The 22,398-nt window shown below is 37.6% G+C and overlaps 1 long non-coding RNA gene across 1 annotated transcript; it reads right to left on the bottom strand.

Moving 5' to 3' along the window:
- Nucleotides 1-7,193: 7,193 nt before the first annotated feature.
- LOC123598124 lies at nt 7,194-21,466 on the bottom strand. The gene is made up of 5 exons (XR_006712403.1): nt 21,375-21,466; nt 12,027-12,094; nt 8,923-9,038; nt 7,920-8,044; nt 7,194-7,504 (listed from the first exon to the last, which is right to left on the bottom strand). It is a non-coding gene; the product is annotated as an uncharacterized LOC123598124 (long non-coding RNA).
- Nucleotides 21,467-22,398: the final 932 nt, after the last annotated feature.

The following is a 22,398-nucleotide window of genomic DNA, read 5'->3' as shown; positions in this document are numbered from 1 at the left end:
CATGAGCTTTCACTCGTAAACTTCTGGAGTCCATCCTCCTGAAGTCAGTCCATCAGCAGTCCCCTTCATTACCACACATGATGTCATGATGCACTATTTTAATTACCTGCCTACAACTCAACTTTGAGCTCTTTAAGGGCAAATTGCTGTGTGTGTGTATGTGTTTAATATATATATGTATATATATATTACACATCTTTATAAACCCATCACCTATTAGGGACAAGTATGTACTATGTGTTCCATAAATATTTGTTCACTATTAATATCTGATCCTAACCCCTTCCTCAAGGACCCACTTCATTGTTTTCCACACTTATCCACACCTTTACCTGCTCTAGTGACTGAATACATAAATAATTTCACATATTTCCAGTTAAAAAAAAATCTCCTTAAACCCGACCTCCCCTCTAACCAGGACCTTTCCAGTTTACTTGATGAAAATTCCTTGAGAAAAGGATTCACTCATTGTTTCTACTTCCTAATTTCTCCTATCCTTCCTCATTTCACTGCAATTCAGCTTTACTTTTTTGGTTTTTTTTAGTTCTTTAGCACTGACAAAGCTGGTTGTTATGCATCTGAACTAGGGACTCAAACTGTGCGGGTATGAATTTTTGTTTTATCATGTAGGGCAGAGGACTTAACCTGTGTGTCAACAGTCTCATCTGTAACATGGGGATAATAACAGCATATGCTTGTTATGAGGATTAAATGAGCTACCACATGTAAAGTACCTAACAAAGTGAATACAACTGATGCCTTACCCTTTATATTCACAATAAATTTACTCATCATGCTGACTCTGCTGCAGCTCTTCTTGGTCTTGAAATTATTTTTTCCTATAGTTTTCAGATCACCACTGTCTCCTTTCCCTTCTCCCTTTCTAGCCATTATTTCTCAATTTCATGAATCCTTTTCTTTCAGTCTCTCCTAAATGTGTGTACCAGAACTCTCTCCTTTTTCACTGTAAGCTCTTCATTCAAATCCATCAGTTTGAGTCACCCCTTAAATCCTAAGGAACTCGAAACCCTTATCCTGAACCCAGGTCTTTTTTTCTGAGTTTTAGACCTACACATGACTCCTTTCAGACTGTGCCCCATCTAGCTTTTTCAGCAAGACCCTCAAACTCAACACCTCCATCCATGAAATCGGCTTTGCAACCCCTCTGGGGCTCCCTGCTGCAAGGAATAGCAGATACCCACCCAATTCTATCCCAGGTATCCCATTCAGAAACATTAGATTCTGAGACTCTGCTCTTCCTCTTCTCCTCGTCCTTTAAATCTGTCTTTTTCTCCACCTTCCAGATCTCCCCAGAATGACTCCTCTCTAGTCTGTTTCCATTGTGGCACTTTACACCAGGCTTCCACCATCTCTCATGTGTGGAAACCCTCTTACCTGATCGCCATGCCTTCAGGCTCACAAACTTTCAATCTATCCCCACACAGCAGCCAACAAGATCTTTTTAAAACGCATGTCCGATCATGCCATTGCCCTGCTTAAACCCCCGCAATGATTCCCCAAAGCTTTCAGGATACAGTTCAAACTTGTCAGTTTAGTTGGAGGCCCTCTGCCTGAGCCAGATCAGTGCCCTTAATAGCTCCCTCCTCACCAATTCAGGAGGCTGCAAGTGCCCTATAAAAATCTGCTGCAGCTATGTTCCGGCTGCTCAGGAAATTTCTCCAAGCTCCACATCGCACCCAGGTCGCAGCTTTGAGCCTCTGCTCTCGTCTCAAGTCCCTGTCTTCCTTCGTCTCTGCCTCCAACCTAAACGCTGCCTGGTTGCCTCCTTAGACGTCAGATCTACTGGCTCTCAATTTCTCATTCTCTCCGAAGTATGGTCTCTTTAACCACTCCTGGTGCTCTGTTGCACACTGTGGCCCATGAGCAAGGGACATTCCAGCCACTATTACTCATCTGGGCTCTCCTAACTCTGCTCCTAGCCTCACCCAGCATCCAGTTTCTACCTGCCTGCAAGAGGACACAGAAAGGTCTCCATAAACTTATCAATCCTTGTGCTCCACCCACAGGAACACTTGTGTTCCCCAAACAGTTCATGCTTTTTCATACCTTTGTCCATTTACACAAGCTGTTCCCTTTGCCTGGAATACACCAGTCTTCCCCTACCACTCACATATACCACACTGCCTAACACATACATCCACCAGTTCATTCAGGCCAGCATTCAAGATTCAACTCTCGGAAGCCTTTGGTGACACCTGCTCTGTTCTTAATTAGAAGCCTCTCGTCCATCCTCTGAATTCTTCTATATAAATCTAACATACTGCTTACTATTAAAAAGTTCTTGGGGCACCTGGGTGGCTCAGTTGAGTAAGCGTCCGACTTCAGCTCAGGTCATTATCTCAAGGTTCCTGAGTTCAAGCCCTGCATCAGGCTCTGTGCTGACAGCTCTGAACCTGGACCCTGCTTCGGATTCTGTATCTCCCTCTCTTTCTGCCCTTCCCTTGCTCGCATTCTGTCTGTCTGTGTCTCTCAAAAATAAATAAACATTAAAAAAAAATTAAAAGAAAAAGTTCTTTCATTTCCTTTCCTCCACTACTAGATAGCCAGCCTGTGAGGTCAGGGAAATGTAACCAATCTTTGTATCTCGGTGCCCAGTAGACTGCTTAATTTATCATGAGTACCTACTAAATACTCATTCAATGAATGAATGAGTGAATGAATGAATGAATGAATGAATTTCATAGTCCTAGAATAAACTGAATAAATGTCATTTTGAAACATTTTTTGGATGTAAGAGTAATTTCATTTTACAGTGATTTATAAACAACTCCAAGTATGCTTCAATATTAGTACCTTTTAAATTAGATATATTCATAATATCTCTAGGTCACATGACATGCTTCTACTTTTAACTTAGACTTGTAATGGATTGACTCTTTTCAAAATGAAATCAATACCTATCAATTTCCTTCTCTAGAAGGCCTGTGTGATGAGGCAGGGAATCTCAGCAGAGATTGCCCATGTGCAGTGTTATATAGTGTATTTGATGTGGATAGATTCTCACTAGGGAATAAAATAAGATACCCCATTTTTTTCTCATCGTGCATTTGCAAGGCTTTAGGAAAGAACATTTGCATTGCAACTTCCTGAGCAACTTAGCTCCTGTAGTGTTTTTAATTGCGCCATTTATACCTGACAATATTATCCCTATGACTAAACGTAATATTACTGAACACAGTTATTGGATATATTATTAAAACTGGTAAAGACAAATGTGTGGAATACAGAATACAGATATTATTTTGCCTGATACAACACTTCATAGTTCTAAGCCCTAACACACACACACACACACACACACACACACACACACATCTTTAACTATATTTAAATAGTACGTGATGCATAATGTTAAGAATAACCAACACTTACTGAGTGCTCACTATGAGCCAAGAACTACTCTGAGAATTTTATGTACATTATAACATTTAGATCTTATAAGAATCCCAAGAAACAGTTAATATTATTGCCCCCCCTTTTCAGCTGAGGCAAAGGACACAAAGAAAAATAAATAGCCTGAGGTCATACAGCTAGTGAGTGATAAATCCAGAACAGAAATCAAGGCAGTCTAATTTCAGAGCTCTGCTTTTAATCTCTTTGCTATCTTGTTTTTGTAAGTATCATAGTATAAAACAAAGTTTTGCATGGGTTTACCAAGAAAGGTATTTTTAAAAAATTTAAAAACACAGGTGAAATGCTTTCCTTCCATGCATATAATATTGCATAAATATTGCATGCATATAATCATGGAATTATATGCATGCAACAAATTCAATATGATTCCTGTGTATGTACTTACAATCATAACTACCAATCTATCTCTTGTTGCCCCACAACAGTGTTTGACCTTATACCTCTGACACATGGTAGAGACTCTGGTATATAAAAGGTGCCAAAAAAGTTTTAATAATGACATTTATGAATAAGTACCAACAAAGACAGAATTTGATGAATAAATTATACAGCTACAGATTGAGCAATGTGATAAAAATTTTGTTTTAAGTATTCCAGTGAATCCTCAATAATTATATGGGTTAGAAAGTATATCCATTATACCAATCTTTTCTGTGTATTACAGAAATTAAGTAACTTGCCTAAGGTCACAGAGCTGGCAAATGGTAAAGCCAGGATTCAAACCTGTATCTGTGTTACTACAAATATCAATGCTGTTGTGGTTTTAAGCACCTTCAACTTACAGTCTTAGCACTAAAAGAGACCCAATATTTGGTTGGGTTTACCACAATCCTGTCTAGCCTGGGAAATTTTGTGTTTTTATTAGTCCTTAATTTCTAGGTGCACAATTATAAAACAACAATACCAAATATACAGATATTATATGTATGAGGCAAACAAATTTGTGTACATTGTTTTCTCCAACTATTTCTTACTTCCATCTTATTTCTTTTTCATTGCTAATGGACACACACACAAAGGACAGGAAACTGAACTCTTAACATTATTATGGAAGAAGTTAGGGGTTAATCAAGCTTCCAGGTGACCCTTGCAGAGCCTCACATTTCTGTTTCCATATGAGCAATGCTGAGGTCAATGGAAAAAGCAGAGTTCTAGAGAAGCCCAAACAAAACTGATGATCCAATATATTGCTCAAAGTACAAGTTAAAAAATGAGAACGTATCTTGAAAAAAAAGTTCCTAAAGCATTTATTTTTGGTACTAACATAAAACCAAAACACATTTAATGGAGGGAGAGTAATAGAGAATAAAATATAAGTTTCACACTTGGCAAAGGTAAGACTGGAGAGAGTAGGAAAATACTCAACAATTAATAAAGCGCTTCACCATAGCAGGCACTCGGTAAATATTTACTGAATAAATGAATGAGGTTCACATTTGCTTCTATAAAATAGGCTACATTTCACTAAAGGTAATTTTTGTGACATATATTACCAAAATTATTATAAATAACTATAATATCTAGCTAAAATCTTAAAAATTTAAATGTTTAAAAAGTGACAATTCTAATATCTTAAAATAATTTTCATCTACTTCAATTTATCTGATTAGTGCCTCCCTAGCTAGAATAGTTGACAGATTTGAAAGTAGTTGTGTTACTTTCCAGTGACTCCAGAATTCAAATCATATTGTGCTATTCATTAGTACTACAGTTCTTACAGAATAATCCCTAACATACTGAGGTATTAAAAAAGAGAGAGAGAGAGACAGAGATGTTTCCTGTTGTTGTTTAGGATCTTGTTTATTCAATATTTTCTATCATTTTCCTAACAATCAAAAGAATTTTTTTATTCTTTTTAAATCAGATTACATACCAGCTGAGATCTCATTCAAGTATAGTATTCCACCTGTCCACAATTCTTAAAATTGGTAACAACTCAATTCTTCATATAAAATTGAGATTACTATTCCACTGACCAGACAAGATAAAAAGCATATTCTTCTTTTCTTTTTAAGTTTTTACTTATTTTTGAGACAGAGAGAGAGCATGAGCAGGGAAGGGGCAGAGAGAGAGGGAGACCCAGAATCTGAAGCAGGCTCCAGGCTCTGAGCTGTCAGCACAGAGCCTGACGTGGGGCTTGAACTCACAGACCGTGAGATCATGACCGGAGCCGAAGTCGGACGCTTAACTGACTGAGCCACCCAAGTGCCCCTAAAAAACATATTCTTAATATGAAATGACTTCTAAGCATATCTAATCAGAAACAAGTAATAAAGTCAACCTAGATAATTAGCATGACTTTTCTTTTGTTTTTAATTTTTTTTTTTCAACGTTTATTTATTTTTGGGACAGAGAGAGACAGAGCATGAACGGGGGAGGGGAAGAGAGAGAGGGAGACACAGAATCGGAAACAGGCTCCAGGCTCTGAGCCATCAGCCCAGAGCCTGACGCGGGGCTCGAACTCACGGACCGCGAGATCGTGACCTGGCTGAAGTCGGACGCTTAACCGACTGCGCCACCCAGGCGCCCCAAGCATGACTTTTCACTACAACAGTAAAGGATGGCTCTTTCAGAACTCCGCCATGGCTTGGATAATCTCACCAATCTATTTTTGTTGTTGTTGTTGCTGTTGCTGTGCCAATTAAACATCAGACATCAAGACTTAATTCAACAGTATTTTGGCCCTATTGATCACTTTTTCCTTTAAATTATCTTCAGTGCCGGGGCCCCTGGGTGGCTCAGTCAGTTGAGCGTCTGACTTCAGCTCAGGTCAGGATCTCGCAGTTTGTGAGTTCGAGCCCCACGTCAGGCTCTGTGCTGACAGCTCAGAGCCTGGAGCCTGTTTCAGATTCTGTGTCTCCCTCCCTCTCTCTGCCCCTTCCCTGCTCATGCTCTGTCTCTCTCAAAATGAATAAACGTTTAAAAAAATTTAAAAAAAATTATCCTCAGTGCCTTTGCCACAACCTATGCATTCTTTTTTTTTTAAATATGGAATTTATTGTCAGATTGGTTTCCATGCAACACCCAGTGCTCATCCCAAAAGGTGCCCTCCTCAATACCCATCACCCAACCTCCCCTCCCTCCCACCCTCCATCAACCCTCAGTTTGTTCTCAGTTTTAAGAGTCTCTTATGCTTTGGCTCTCTCCCTCTCCAACCTTTTTTTTTTTTTTTCCTTCCCCTCCTTCATGGTCTTCCTGTTGGTGGGAATGCAAACTGGTGCAGCCACTCTGGAAAACAGTGTGGAGGTTCCTCAAAAACTTAAAAAAAGATCTACCCTATGACCCAGAAATAGCACTGCTAGGAATTTACCCATGGGATACAGGAGTGCTGATGCAGAGGGGCACTTGTACCACATTTTCTAAAATTATACTAAGAAGTAGAATTGGGGCACCTTGTTGGCTCAGTTGGTTAAGCGTCCATCTCTTGATTTTGGCTCAGGTCATGATCTCATGGTTCATGGAGACTGCTTGAAATTCTCTCTCTCTCTCTCTCTCTCTCTCTCTCTCTCTCAATCTCTCTCTCTGCCCCTGCCCCGTTCTTTTTCATTGCTAATGGTGCATGTGTGTGTGTTCTCTCTCTCTCTCTCTCAAAATAAGTAAATATTTTTTAAAGAAAGAAAACTTAAAAAAAGTAGAATTGTTTCTATTTCATTTATTCTTAAGGGCAAAACCAAAACAACTATAATTTTATAAAACATAAATTTTATTTTACTATATTAGCAACTACATGAAATTAGTTTGATTTTTTTCCCACTTAATTGACCATAGGCATTGATACTAAGGAGGGAAAAAGGTGTCATTAGTCAAATACCTTTTCTGTATATCCTTAATAGTCTCTCATGTAAATTAATACTGATGCAAGTTAATATCTTAATTCTAAAAAGTTTAATTAAAACAACTTTGCCTGATTCCAGATCTAAATATATCTCCCTGAATCATTTTTCAGTTCCTTTTGTAATATCCATCTTAAACAGAAATCCTAGTTTATTCTGGCTCTGATTCAATCTTCCAAAACTTCCTCTCTGTTTACTTGGGTCTTTTGGAAGAGTTCCAAGTTTGTCTCTCGTCTCTGAAAAAAGATGAATGAAATTGAAATTACATTTACTTTTCTTTTGACTCTCATATTTGTGCTCAAAGACAGAGCTAATTTCTCTGACAATTTTCATAAAGAAAAATGGCCAAATTCATTTATTTTAGCACTCACTAAAATGGGGTTTATTCACAGCTCATATAACCTTACTCCCATTCTTTTATTAAACAATAAAATCCTTATTAAAGAATAGATTATTGTTTTCCCAGGTATTGCTATAAAAAGCTTTATACAATCCCAAGTATTCTCTAGTAATCTAAAAGTTAAACTCCTTTTAGAGCTGAAGAAACTGAAGTCTGGAACAGTTAAGAGACTCCTCCAAGGTCACAAGGCTAATTTGTGGCCACCCTGAGCCTAGAAACCCAGCCTAGTACCAGTTCTGATCTCAACTTACTCCTATGATTGCCTGTAACTTCTCAGGCTATTGAACTGCTGATTTGATCTTCAAAGATTTTATGGAATGTTGAAAAGTCAACTATTTGTCTCATTCTTTCCATTATTGTGCACTGTTATCTTGATCTTTCTCAAAAGGGAAATAAGAATAAATAAACATCAAAAATCATTATTTGCCATAAATATAGAGAAAACTACAAACCATGTATCTTGAGAAAATATGTAGCAAATAGATGATAGGGTGATAAGCACTGTACAAGTAGATGACAGACCCAAAGATTGATAGATAGAAAATTTGCCCACTATTACATTTTCAATACATAACACTTAACTCCTCAAAGGTTTTTGTGCACACAAACAAAAGAACCCTCAGCTTAAGGGCATCTATGAATTTTTAGTAGTCTGCACAAATATTTCAATTCAGAAATAGAACATGTCAAGTATTGTCCTACAAAGATGTAAAATACTTTAAATTGCTCGAAAGAGGATGTTTCACATAAGACAAAATCAAGTTATTATAATGATTTGCGTATGTCCCATATTTTTTCTGATTATTAGTTTATAAAGGCTTACAAGCACCTGCAAAAGACTGGGAAATAAATACATACCTGGTCTAATACAACAGCTATGTTTCATACAATTCATGAATGAATCAATGTTTTTGTAAATCATAATCTTATTTTAAAATGCATGGCAAGCTTTCTATTTAAAGGGACTCTGCAATAACTCTTACAAAGAATAATTCAAAATAATCACCCTATTTTATCTACAGAACTGCCAAAGAGAGAAACTGACTAGATGTCTGAGGCAAGCCCTCAGAGGCAGCCAGCACTATGACAGAGTGAGCATGCTAAGGGATTTAGTCCCTGCTCAGAAGGTGTGGGCCAGTTTTCAGTCCCAGCCAGAATCTATAACCAACTGGACAGCTTACAAAAACATAACCAGTCCATGCCCCATCCCAAACTAATTAAGTCAAAGCCTCTGTTAGTATTGATAATACTCACAAAAGCAGTGCCACTGGAGTGTAGCTACCACAACTTGAAAAGAAGTGGGTTGAACAGAAAACAGGAAGAGGAGAATCAGAAACAAAAGACAAGCCACACTTTCCAGGAGGTCCAGCCTAAAGGGAATAAATGAAATAATCATTGGAAGTAGATTCACAGACAAAAGGTTTTCTTTGGTTAGTGTTTGGTTTCATTTGCCTTTTAAGATGGGAAATAGAATTACACACCCATATGTTAGTGGGTATGAGTCAACAGAAAAGAAGCTTATATCATCAGAGAAGGAAGGGGCAATTGCTGGTGTGCTGGCCCTGAATAAGCAAGAGGAGAATGGGATGCAGAACACAAGGGAGGAGGTGAATTTACATTGGAGCAGGACAGTACATCCCTAGGAGCTGGGGAAAGGCAGACTGTGTGTGCACAAATGCAGGAAGAGGCAGCATTCTGGCAGAGGAAGCTCATAGACATTTCCTCTGGTATCTTTCATTTTCTCAGTGAACAAAGATGTAAGGTCATCAAGTTAGAATGAGAAATGCAGGTGCAATGTTGCAGATCTAAGGACAGATGTAAAATAATCATGCAACTAGATGGATCATAGGGCTAGAGAAACATCACCCGACTGGTCTGTTGTTGCAGAAAATCAATGCCCTTCAAAAATGGAATGCACGCTTCTCACGTGCTTTGATCTTAGTGAGTTTATACTGGGTCCTAACAACCACCACTTCCTCTCATAAAAGTGTGAAACGACCTTCCTCCATATCATTCTATTCCTGCCAGAGATCAATGAAGCTGGCTGCTCTCTAGTTTGCAAAATATTTCTTCCCTTTTTTCAAAACTCTGAGTGATATTTGCTTATCTCCAGTTTGCTGATTCCTAGTCTCCAGAATTCCTTAACAATTAAATCACTGAAAAGTGCTCAGCAATCTCATATTTGAGCATTCTCAAGATCACTCAGCACAATTCCACTGAATCAGTACATATGAACTCATTTAAAAATACTGGGATCTTCCACTCTCCACCGGCAACATAATTCAGCGCGGTGAGAAATGCTTAACCTAATCTCACTGAGTTCCATTCTATTTTGTCAGCCTGCTCTATTACACATCCAGCAAATTCGCACACCAACTTTGCTCATTTCTGAACTCCCAAATGATCTAACAGTCTACACACACTTGTAAGTACTTCCAAAGATTAATTTAGATGAACATTCTCTTATCAAATGAATGAAAGACCTCAGGTGACTTTTGAACTTCTGGAAACTATAAGCACTTAACAGAGAAAGCACCACTTATGCTCAGAAGAAATAACATCATGTTATTCTTTTGTCAAACCATAGTGTCATATCCTTAGTTAAGGCTTCTTCTTTTTGGATCTGGATTTACTTTACTAAATTCTCAAAAATTCCTCTCATTCCCAGGGCGCCTGGGTGGCTCAGTCAGTTAAGCGTCTGACTCTTGGTTTCGGCTCCGGTCATGATCTCACGGTTTGTGAGTTCGAGCCCCATACAGGGCTTTGTGCTGACAGTGTGGAGACTGCTTGGGATTCTCTCTCTCTCAGCCCCTCCCCCACTCGCTCTATCTCTCAAAAATAAATAAACTTAAAAAAAAATTTTTTTTTTAATTCCTCTCATTCCCTGTCACTTTCCCCCTCCAATTTATTTGAATATTGGTCCCAGGCCAACTTTTACTTAGTATCGTTTTGTTGATCTCCTGGTGATATGAAAAGCACATAATATTTGTTTGTCCTGCAGACCTTGGTTCAAATCCTCCTCCAGGTTATGGATTGATTAGTTGCTTCATCCCTTTGGAGTATAACTGTCCTTAGGTGTAAAATGGCCATAATAAGGTGATTACATGCAATATAAAATACAGGCTGTCTTTCCAGTGCTTAGAACATACTAAGTGTTCAATAAATACATGTTCTATTCCTTTCTTTCTCTCTCCTGTTCACAAATGGCCCTACTTTTCCAATAAGACTAAGTCCAGAGTAACATTTTTTTCCTCGTAAATGCAAACAATGGTTCCTATCATTTTCCTTCTTGACTAGTTTTCACATTCTACTCAGAGTTCAGAGTGTACTTTACTCATTCATATCATACTCTATTTTTTAGCTATTTTCTATGCTAATATACCATTAGTTCCCAGATAGAGAAATATAGATATGAAGATACAGAAATTGATAGAGGTAGGCAGGTATAGGTGGGTGTCTCTTTAGATACAGATATGAATATGGTTATATATATATGATTTTTATACATGCATGATTTTTTTAATATATAGTTTTACATATATCCACAACTTCGTTTTAGGTACAACAGCTCCGTATAGAAAGCAAGGAAGCAAAGTTTGTTAAGCCAAATAGGTAAGACCTCACGCCCTTACTTAGGAGCTTACTCTCTATATAATTGTAGGGAAAAAAAAAAAAAAGAAAGAAAGAAAGAGAAAGAAAAGAAAAAGGTTAAATTCTCTAAGCTTCCATTTCTTTGTAAAATAACTTCTTCATTGCCAGGTTGTTGTATTTAAGACGGACAACATTTGTAAAATCTTGGCACATAGTAGGTTCCCATTTAGTTGTTGTCTTTTGTATTATTATTTTCACAAGCCTTATTTTTTTCTGCAGTGCCAGACATTTTTAATAGCAACAATAAATAAATGCCTGCTGAGTTAGATATTGCTATGATTTTATCTTGTTAATAGTAATGAGTAAATTGGCAGAGTTGATGTTTTCAAATTTTAAAAGATGCCATCTTTTGAGTGAGTCTTATAACATCTGTGGTATGGCTGCAAAAAGATTATTCAAATGCATAAGATTTTTTTAACTCACACATCAAATGAAATAGCTATATGATATTATATTGCTCAAGCAGTCCATTTGCAAGCGCATTCAGAGTTTTTGCCACAGTGTTCCAGCATATAAATGAGTAATAAAGGTAGGGGCTCTTCTACAAATAAAGTTCAGTTTCTAGGACATAGTTCTTTATTTTATCTTTTTTCTCCTTCCTTTTCTCTCTCTCAATCTTAATCTCTTGCTCTCTCTTGCTTGCTCTTCCCATATAATTCTCTGATTTTATATATATTCACTACTTCTCTTTGAATAATCAAACTTACCTTGAAAGCCTTTACTATTGACTTTTCTATATTTTCTCCATTTTTCCACATGTCGTACAGAGCAGAATCTAATGAAAATTGAACGATTTCTTGTTATTATATCTTCTACTTTTCCTTTTCATGAATAATATTTTTGCTAAAACAAACAAATAGTAGAAATATCTCCAGTTCATGTCACTGAAGGTAACTGCAAAGGAATTTGAAGGCCAGGAAAACAAAACAGACACTATTGGCTTTACAGTTAGAGAAACTAGAAGAATCAAAAGTTGCAGTAGATCAAGAAGAATTGCCCCTAAATTGATTCCTGAAAGTAAATAAGTCTCCTAGCCTTTTTACATGTTGGCAAGTTAATGGAAAGAAATAGGTTTGTTTATTTATTTGAGTGATATTCAACCTAGTAACATTTTAGTGAGTGAGCAAAAGAAACCAAGGAAGAAAATTCCAGTATTCCTTAAAGGAAGTAGTTAAATTTTGAAAATGTAGTTTCCCCTCCCCCTCTTCAGAGGAATGTTTATATTCTCAAAATTGATGAAGGATTGTTCTCACATGTACGTCATCTGACTTGCATTCAAATATTTTGGATCAATAAACATGCTTAACATAGAGTTGTCAGAAGTTAGGAGTGCATAGTTGTCACTCCTGGTATTTTTTAATTCAAAACTGGCTGTGATTTTTTCTTTAATGCAACTAAAAAAGCGCGCGCGCGCGCGCACACACACACACACACACACACACACACAAAATCCCAGACTTTGTACAATGGATACATGCCAGAATGCACAATTTTTACCTCTCTGACATTGGGAAAGATATTTGACCTCAATAAGTCTTACTTTTCTCATCAATAAAATGGGAATACTAATAACATCTACCTTGCAGATTATTGTAAGATTTAAAATACGTATTTCAGGGGCGCCTGGGTGGCGCAGTCGGTTAAGCGTCCGACTTCAGCCAGGTCACGATCTCGCGGTCCGTGAGTTCGAGCCCCGCGTCAGGCTCTGGGCTGATGGCTCAGAGCCTGGAGCCTGTTTCCGATTCTGTGTCTCCCTCTCTCTCTGCCCCTCCCCCGTTCATGCTCTGTCTCTCTCTGTCCCAAAAATAAATAAACGTTGAAAAAAAAAAAAATTAAAAAAAAAAAATACGTATTTCATGAAAAGCACCCACATCAAGACTCCCCAGTAGTATTAATTTTTTTCATATGTGTGTGCATGAGTATTCTGAAAATAAATATTTCTAAGATTTTTGGAAACATTTTAGGAACTATGAAAAGAGAACCATTAAGAGGTGTGCCTTTAATTAAAAAGGTACCATTTGGGGGCAGTTGAGTGGCTCAGTCAGTTAAGCATCTGACTTTGGCTCAGGTCATGATCTCACGGTTTGTGCGTTCAAGGCCTGCATCAGGCTCTGTGCTGACAGCTCAGATCCTAGAGCCTGCTTCGGATTCTATGTCTCCCTCTCTCTCTGCCCCTCCCCCACTTGTGCTCTGTCTCTCTCTCTCAAATATAAATAAACATTAAAAAAAAAATTTTAAAGCTACCATTTGGCTGAGCCATGAAAATTCTGATGAAGCACTGACATATACAATGGCAACCCCTAAAATAACAAGTACATGTTTGCTATGTCCAAGCGCTTCATATGCATTATATCATCAACTCTAGACACCCAGCAAGGTATTAAAAGTTGTTTTTTTTTTTATTAAAAATCTGCAGCTTACACAGATTATGAATTCTAGCTAGTGATTAGCATATCTGAACCCAAAGGACTGAGCTCTTGACCACTATGTTGCCAACATCTACTTGGGGTAGGAATAATTAACGCCAAAGAAATACATCAGGTGGGTACAACAAAAGAAAAAGGAGAGTTCTTGTATTAATGTCTAAAGAGAACACTGTAATTTATATCCGTTTCCAGATTTTTTTCTATTTATCTTTACAAGTAATCATAAATCCATTCCAGCACACATCTCTTCAACCAAAATTTTCTGCCAAGAACCATGCACTCAGCTCTATGGGACCTCATAACCAATAATATAAATACCAAAGTAAATATTTGATGATGAAAATGGGGCAAGAAGTATAAATTTCAAATATAATCTTTAACATACAACTATTCAAATGCCCCACTACAGAGAGATAAAATTCCACAAAGTAAGCTATCACAAAATGAAGGATACCACTAAAATATAGCTGAGTTCAAAGGCTACTCCAAACTCCATAGCCTGTGAAACAAAGAGAGATACAGTAGTTTAATATGATCAGCATACCCATGATTGAAATAAATTTTCTTTTTAGTAAATCACAAAAGTAACAAATTTAGTTCTACAGAATTAAAGGCAAAAGAAGCTTGAAAGAAATAATCTGTAGACACTTTGTTGCATTAAAATGTATGCAGGGTAGGACCATCTGGGTGGCTCAATCAGTTAAGCATCCAGCTCTTGGTTTTGGCTCAAGTCATGATCTCATGGTTCATGATTCGAGCTCTGCACTGGGCTCTGTGCTAGCAGTGTAGAACCTTCTTGGGATTCTCTCTCTCTCTCCATCTTCTGCCTCTCTGCCCCTTTCTCTCAAAATAAATGATTAAACTTCAAAAAAACGTACACAGGGTAAAGTGGTGTGCTAGTAAAAGAAGTGAACCTTTTTATTTTGAACAACTCTAAATTTACAAACCATGGACATTTAAGTGACATCCAGATAATATTTGATCCAGATAATATTTGTTGAGCGTGCAAATCAGTAAGTTGTGCACATAATGGATGATTAGGTGAGCACAATTGGAGTCTGTGTTTGCAATCCAAATTTGCATGCTTAATCATCACACTGTATTTCACTGAGGGTGGTTTACACACACATATATAAATTGTAAAATCTTCATGCATATATATTTTTACACTTATGGCTTCTATTTCTGGTACAGACAATAATCCTCTTGTATATATTTCCTTTGAAGTTAATCTTGTTTTCTGTATTATTATATGCGTCATATAAAACCATTAGGCTGTTGGACTATGCATTTATTGTTTGTCAACTTCTTTTTATGTCTATGTGCCCTGCTTCGGATCTGGGAGCACTGTAAAATAAGGGAGAAGATAGGTTCTCTGCCTTTTGAACGTGCTACTTTTTCAATAGTACCTTAAACATCTTAAACATCTAGAACATTCAAACTTAAAATTCAAAAACAAGTTGGGTGAAGTGTAATATGACATATATTTTATGTTATAATTCTCACAGCTAATCCATAAATTCACTCTTCGCATATCAATTTCCATTGCGAGGTGTCCCACAGGGATCATTCAACATCAGGTTTATAGAAGAGGAAACTGAGGTTCCGTAACACTATGTGCTTTTCAAAAGCCACTGCTCTGCTACAACTTTCTGATATATCCCACAGGAAAGAAAAAGATAATATATCCTGTTTATTCATACAAAAGACTTACCAAGGATTTCAGCTCAGCCCTTCACAAGCTTCAACCTGACTTCCCTCGTCTTGGCTGAATACTTGTATATGGATGCCTCTCCTTCACTCAACAAAATGTTTCCCTTTCTTCCTAAACCTATTCCCCTTCTTGACTTTCCCATACCTTCCTGAGTCAATCACCCAGAAATGCTTTCTCCCTTCGATATCCTCAGCTGATCATCAATAAACCTCTTCCTTTCTTCATTTCATTTGTCCTTCTTTTTGTAACATTACTTCCCACCCACCATATCTGGCCCTTTGAACATCACATCAGATTTACTGTAAAAGTAGCCCACTAGTCTTGTTGCCTCTCTCTCTCCCTCTGCAATCCACCACACACCATACCATCAGATCCATTCAAAACCCTGCCTTCATTATGTATTTGCATCTGTCCATTGCCATATATATATATGCCATATATATACATATATATATGTGTGTATATATATGTATATGTATATATATATACACACATATAATCATAACAAATAACAAGCATCAAGGGTCTAATACGGTACCAGGCCCTCTGCCAAGTGTGTTGTATCGGTTACCTCATATGAGCTTTACAATAATGGGGGGGGGGGTGTATTCTGGTTAACCCTATTTTACAGATAGAGAAATTTAAGTTTTGAGACATTGATTAATTTTCCCAAGGTCACATCATAAGTGTATCTAGTATTAACACTCAAGAAATGCAATTCTGGAGCTCAAACTATTAACTGGTACCCTAAACATACACAGGAATGTTTCCAGTGAATCTCAGATGGCAGAAGAGAAAACTATTTGGAAATGGCAGGGTATGAAGGGAGGGAAACATGAAAGGCATTTTCAATCCTCCAGAGTTTATATTTCCAAAAGAAGTAACTCAGAGAGTCATGAGTTACTTTATTATTATTTTTTAATGTTTAGAGACAGAGAGAGTTATGAGTGGGGGAGGAGCAGATAGAGAGGGAGACACAGAATCTGAAGCAGGCTCTAGGCTCTAAGCCGTCAGCACAGAGCCTGACATGGGACTCAAACCCAAAAACTGTGAGATCATGACCTGATCTGAAGTCGGACGCTCAACTGACTGAGCCACCCAGGCTCCCCATGAGTTGCTTTCTTTTTAAGTGTTTTGTCTTTTCCCTCTGTATTTCCTTTCAGTTAAATAGTCAATGTTTCCAGTATCTGGAGGGGTAGAGGCAGGTTGATGGATTTCCAAAAGAAAAGAACAGCAGTTTGGACTGTGAAAGATTTTACAAATGTTATAACTAATAAATGGAACCACCATGGCACAAAAAGAAAAACAAATCAATTTGTTTTCTCTTCTTCTTTTCTCTTTCCCCAAATCCTTATTTAAATTTCAGTTAGTTAACATACAGTGTAATATTAGTTTCAGGTGTAGAATTTAGCAATTCATAGTTTGTTTTCTCTTCTTCTGTGAAAATACATTCAAATAGAATAATACAGACTTTTAATGGCCTTCCTTCTTGAATATTTTGTATACTACTTTCGGCGACCAATAAAGAAAGGGACACGATTACCTTTAATTACAGACAGAAGGATAGGTGTAAAAAGTGCATTTCAAAAGTCTATTTGGAGATATAATTGTGTCAAAACTAAGGCCCATCATAAAGACTGAAAGGCTTTGGGCAATCTAAAGGAAAAGTAAAAACAGTATGTAGAGGTATTTTACACTACATATATATTTGACACCAGTCAAGAAGTTTGAATCCTTTTCATGTAGAGTGTGTGAGACACCAGAATCCTGTCCCTCCATCCTCTCCAGTTTATTCACCAAGACACTGGGAAGCTGGTGATCACTGGCGTCCTGGAGCGCCCCGCACAAATTCTGTCTCTATTTGTTAGGCTTCCTTCATTGTAAGCATCAGAAACCCATTCTGGTTAATCTAGAAAGAGAATTGCTTGGAGCAATCTTGGGGAGCTCAAAAGAGCAAAGAGACTTTGAGTCCAGGTCTAGAGTCAGCCTCACATCCAATCAGCAACCAGTCAGCTTTGGGCATGGAGGCTGCACGACAGCTTGACAGTGAACTACGACTGTCTTTTACATTTTTGTAACACTCAGCTCTAGATTCAGAGTACCCCCGCTCCAACAACAACAACAACAACAACAACAACAACATATATATATGCAGAATATATATATATATATATATATATATATATGCAGAATATACATATACATATGTGCAGAGACCCTTAATCACAGCCCTTGCAGACTAGAGAGAGGTCATTCTTCTGAAAGAAATTAAGGCACTATTCAGAAAGAGAACTGGTTGCAGGATAGCAAACAAACAAAAACAAATGGTAAGCAGATACAAGAGAAATTGTTAATAGAATTCAACAATTTATTAACTAAGAAGTTTATTCTTTTTGAAAAGAACTTAAGATTACTTTCTTTGTGAAAGATAAATCCATGGTATCTATTCATAACAGTTTTTCAAGTATGCATAGAATTGTTAAGAAGAGGCTGACCAGTTAGTTATTCCCCCTACCTCATAAAAGCTGAACAGAGTTCTGCTAAAATGAACCCTGATTCAATTTCAACTAAAATATAAGGAAGATCATCAGGCAAAATTCCATTGTGATAAAGGGGATAACACAAGAGATAATGGGTAAACCTAATCTTTTATCCACCACATTTTGTTTTGAATATGCAGAATCCAAGATCTTAAAGGTACACTGGAGATTATTTAAGACAAACTCTTCATTTTATATGTTAGGAAACAGAGATCCAGAGAATTGAAGTGATTTGCCCATGGTCACAGCTGCTCAGTATCAAAGCCATATCTACTGCTTAGATTTTCTAATTCATAAGAACATCCACTATTCCACACTCTGTCCTTGAACCTCATGTGTCCTGGTTGATTTAGACACTCACTAGTTAATTTCTTGAATTTACCTTTGACTCTATAATTTCATGACTTGGGATAACTTTATTTCTCCAATATGTAATTTTTAAACTGCAGCATTCATCATATCAAGTTGCCATTAACTGTAAGATGTACCACTAGGAAATCAAACAAATGTTGGCAACCAAATTAGGACACAATGCTTTCTTACTACTTACGGTTTTTATTTCATACTTTGTGAAGGAGTTCTTTCAGACTCATTTACATATGGATTTTCATCATGTATTATCTTGTTCATAGGTTAAAATAAAAATACAAGCAAAATATATTTTAACAGTAGCTTAAAAACTTCTGTACATGTAGAATCCAACTTTCCTGAGGTATAGTTCATCTCAGAGCCATAGATATCATGTTACATGATATCAACCTGTATGCCGTCAGGAGCATTGGTGATGCAGCATTTCTTAAATTGTCCCCAGCCTCTTCTTTCAAGCTGCTAACTCCCATTCTGCGCTCATATTCCTTCCTCTAATAGGCCTGATGGTTTTTGACTAAAATGTCAAGTGGTTGCCAGTGTCCAGCCGTGGCACAGAGAATAACAATTAAGCTTGCATATGCATACCCAGTGACACGTTCCTTACAAGTGCCACTTGGTCAACAGCAATTGTAAAACTCCATTAAGTATAACACACATCCTAATTCAAACTATGTTAAAATGCAAAAACAAACAAACAAACAAAAACAAAAAAGTGCATTGGAACCAAACAAATATAGTAATTTTTTTGTATTTTACCCCTTAAAATGAATATGAGCAAATAGATTCCATTTCATTATAAAATTTACTAAGCCTTTATGCACAACTATGTATCTGCAAACGATGTATCATTATGCGAGTAGAGTAAGCATCTTCTGGTTTTTCTAGCTGATGTTCCTGGGGAGAGTGGACAGGTATTTCTACTGTACTTAATCCCCAGACTGTGTCACAGGAGATGTTGTTACACAAATATCAGCTTCCATTTAATTAGGTCAAATAATAGATTTTCAATGATCTGAAAAATTTAGATTTTTCAAAAATTAAATAATTCTCTACTTCCTTTCTTGGCTCAAAATCTCCTTTTATTGGGCCACAGTAGGCAATTAGCATTTTCTGGGGGAGTAAACTTAGATTATTTGACACACGCACACACACACAAGCCACAATGACAAGAATAGTTCTGCTAGCTTCCTAGAAAGACCACAGCTCTGTTGTTCACAGTGTGGTCCATGGAGCAGCGACAGCAACAGCAACAGCATCATCTGGGAGCTTGTTAGAAATGCAGACCCCAACTCACCCCAAACCTACAGAATCAGAACCTTCACTTTACCAAGAGCCCTAGGGAGACACGTGCACGTTAAAGGTGGAGAAGCACTGGCCTAAAAGATGGGCTGTTCAGTTAAAGCTGCATACACGTTTCCCAGAAACTTGGGTTGCTATAACCATTTTACTGCCACAGCTGACATAAGTAGCTATTAGGCTCCAAGGCATTTCCAGTCTGACTGCTAGTTCCTAGCAGAGTTTCAATCTTTAGAGGTGAATAAGGAAAGAAAAGGGAGAAAGGGTTGGGGAAGAGCACAAATCTTTACCAAGGTGACTGAATCTTTAAGTAGTGGAACAGTAAAGAGGTAGAGAGGCTAAGAGCCAGAGGGAAAATGCTCTCAGCTCAATCATCCATTCTATTCCACCAATATTACTGAGCACTTTCTACATACCTCACATTTAATCTGTTACCTATCTAAAATTTACTCATCCTCTCACACTTTCTCTTGCTCTCCTCATGAAGTCTGGTATGACTATCAAAACCAAGGGTTCTTTAACAGGAGTTCAGAGATCACCTTTAGGGAGCCTATAAACCTAAGATGATATGTTAAATTGGGGCATGAGCATATGTTGATTTTCATAGGGAAAAATCCCATGCTTTTATCACAATTTCAAAAGGGATCCAATCAGTCAATCAATAGTTAAGAACCACTAGCACTCTGTAATTCTTGTCCACCATCTGTTTTAAAGTCATTGATACAAACTTTTTCAGTTGCAAAAGTCATCTTATTCCATTTGGGAATGGGGCTCATTATGAGGTGACTAATACTCCAACACCAGTTTTGTACTCACATACCTTCTTCCAGAAAAAGACTTGGAAATGGGAAAAGATCATCTCATTTAATTATAAGAAGTCCCTCAGTGAATTATGTGATCATGCTGGCATCTCTTCCCATTGTACCATCCTCCTTTCCTTCATTCTCTACATTTACCATCTTTGATTCTTACAAAAAAAAAAAAAAAAATGTTGCTATTCCTCCCTCAGCATTAGCTCCCCTGTGATCTTCCCAAAGTGTGTCACAGATGTTAAAAGCTATATTGTTCTACGGTTTGTCCTTCCCACTTTATCTCTATTTCAAAATCTCATTCAAGGAAGAGCAAAGAAAAGGTCAGGATTGGCCTTGGCTGGCTATTATAACATGTACCATCTCCTCACTCTTAGCCCAGGGGCCCACAAAAGGAGTAGTATCCTTTAATGCTTTTGAAATCATGAAGGGAAATCAAAGAAACCACTTCCAATCCTATTCTTATAACCAGAAGTCCATTGATCAGTGTCGGTAAAGGATAGCACATTAAGGGGGAATGGCATTTAGAAAGTATGATTTGATCCATACAGCTGAGTGATCACGGCAAGTTCCAATCTCATCTGAGCTGGAGAATAAATCTATACTACTGTCAGCTCTGAAATATCTCATTCATGAAGCACAGGTAAGAAATCACCTCTAGTTGCCATTAATTATCAAACATATTTGAGTTAAGTAACTACTTCACCCAGGCAGTGATCCATGTATAAAGCTGTACAACTGAGAGACAGTATAACCACAGAAATTCAGTACCATCAGATATCTAACATCAAGGCCTGAACTCTAATTTTTCTACTAAATGGCTGAGAATTTTGGTCTCAAAAACTGCCTGTCTAGGACTCAGTTTATCTTAAAAAAAAATAATAAATATAGAGTTACATACCTATTAGAGTGACCAAAATCTAGAACACCGACAACAGCAAACACTGGTGAAGATGTGGAATAGCAGGAACTCTCATTTGTTGCTGGTGGGAATGCAAAACAGTAGTCACTTTGTAAGACAGTTTGGTGGTTTCTTAAAAAAACAAATCAAGGGGCGCCTGGGTGGCTCAGTCGGTTAAGCGTCCGACTTCAGCTCAGGTCATGATCTCGTGGTCCGTGAGTTCGAGCCCCGCGTCGGGCTCTGTGCTGACAGCTCAGGGCCTGGAGCCTGTTTTGGATTCTGTGTCTCCCTCTCTCTCTGCTCCTCCCCCGTTCATGCTCTGTCTCTGTCTCAAAAATAAACAAACATTAAAAAAAAAAATCAAATCATACTCTTACAATCCAGCAATCATTCTCCTCAGTATTTACCCAAAGGAGTTTAAAACGTATGTACACACACACACATACATACACACACACACACACACCTGCACACGTATGTTTATAGCAATTTTATTCATAATTGCCAAAACCTGGAAGCAACCAAGATGTCCTTCAGTGGAGTAACGAATAAACTGGTTCATCCAGATAATAATCAGCACTAAAAAAGAAAAAAGCTCTCAAGCCATGAAAAGACATAGAGGAAACTTAAATGCATTTTACTATGTAAAAGCCGCCATTCTGAGAAGGATACATACTATATAATTCTAACTGTATGACATTCTAAAAAAGACAAAACTATGAAGACAATAAGAAGGTCAGTGGTTCCTGGAGGTCAGTGGGAGGGTGGAAGAGTACAGAGGTTTTTTAGGGAAGTGAAAATACTCTGTATGATGCTATAATGAGATACATGTCATTATACATTAGCCCAAACCCATAAAGTGTACAACAAGAGTGAACCCTAAGGCAAATTGTGGACTTTGGGTGATTATGATATGTCAATGCAGGGGCATCCTTGGTAAAAAATTCTAGTGAGTATGTTGACAACGGGGGTGGTCACGCATGTGTAGGGGCAGGAGATACATGGGAAACTACTGTACCTTTCT

This window comes from Leopardus geoffroyi, chromosome C1 (assembly GCF_018350155.1).
Source record: "Leopardus geoffroyi isolate Oge1 chromosome C1, O.geoffroyi_Oge1_pat1.0, whole genome shotgun sequence".
NCBI classification, from domain to species: Eukaryota; Metazoa; Chordata; class Mammalia; order Carnivora; family Felidae; genus Leopardus; species Leopardus geoffroyi.
The sequence above is the reverse complement of the archived record's forward strand: the minus strand, read 5'-3'. Positions and strand labels throughout refer to the sequence as shown.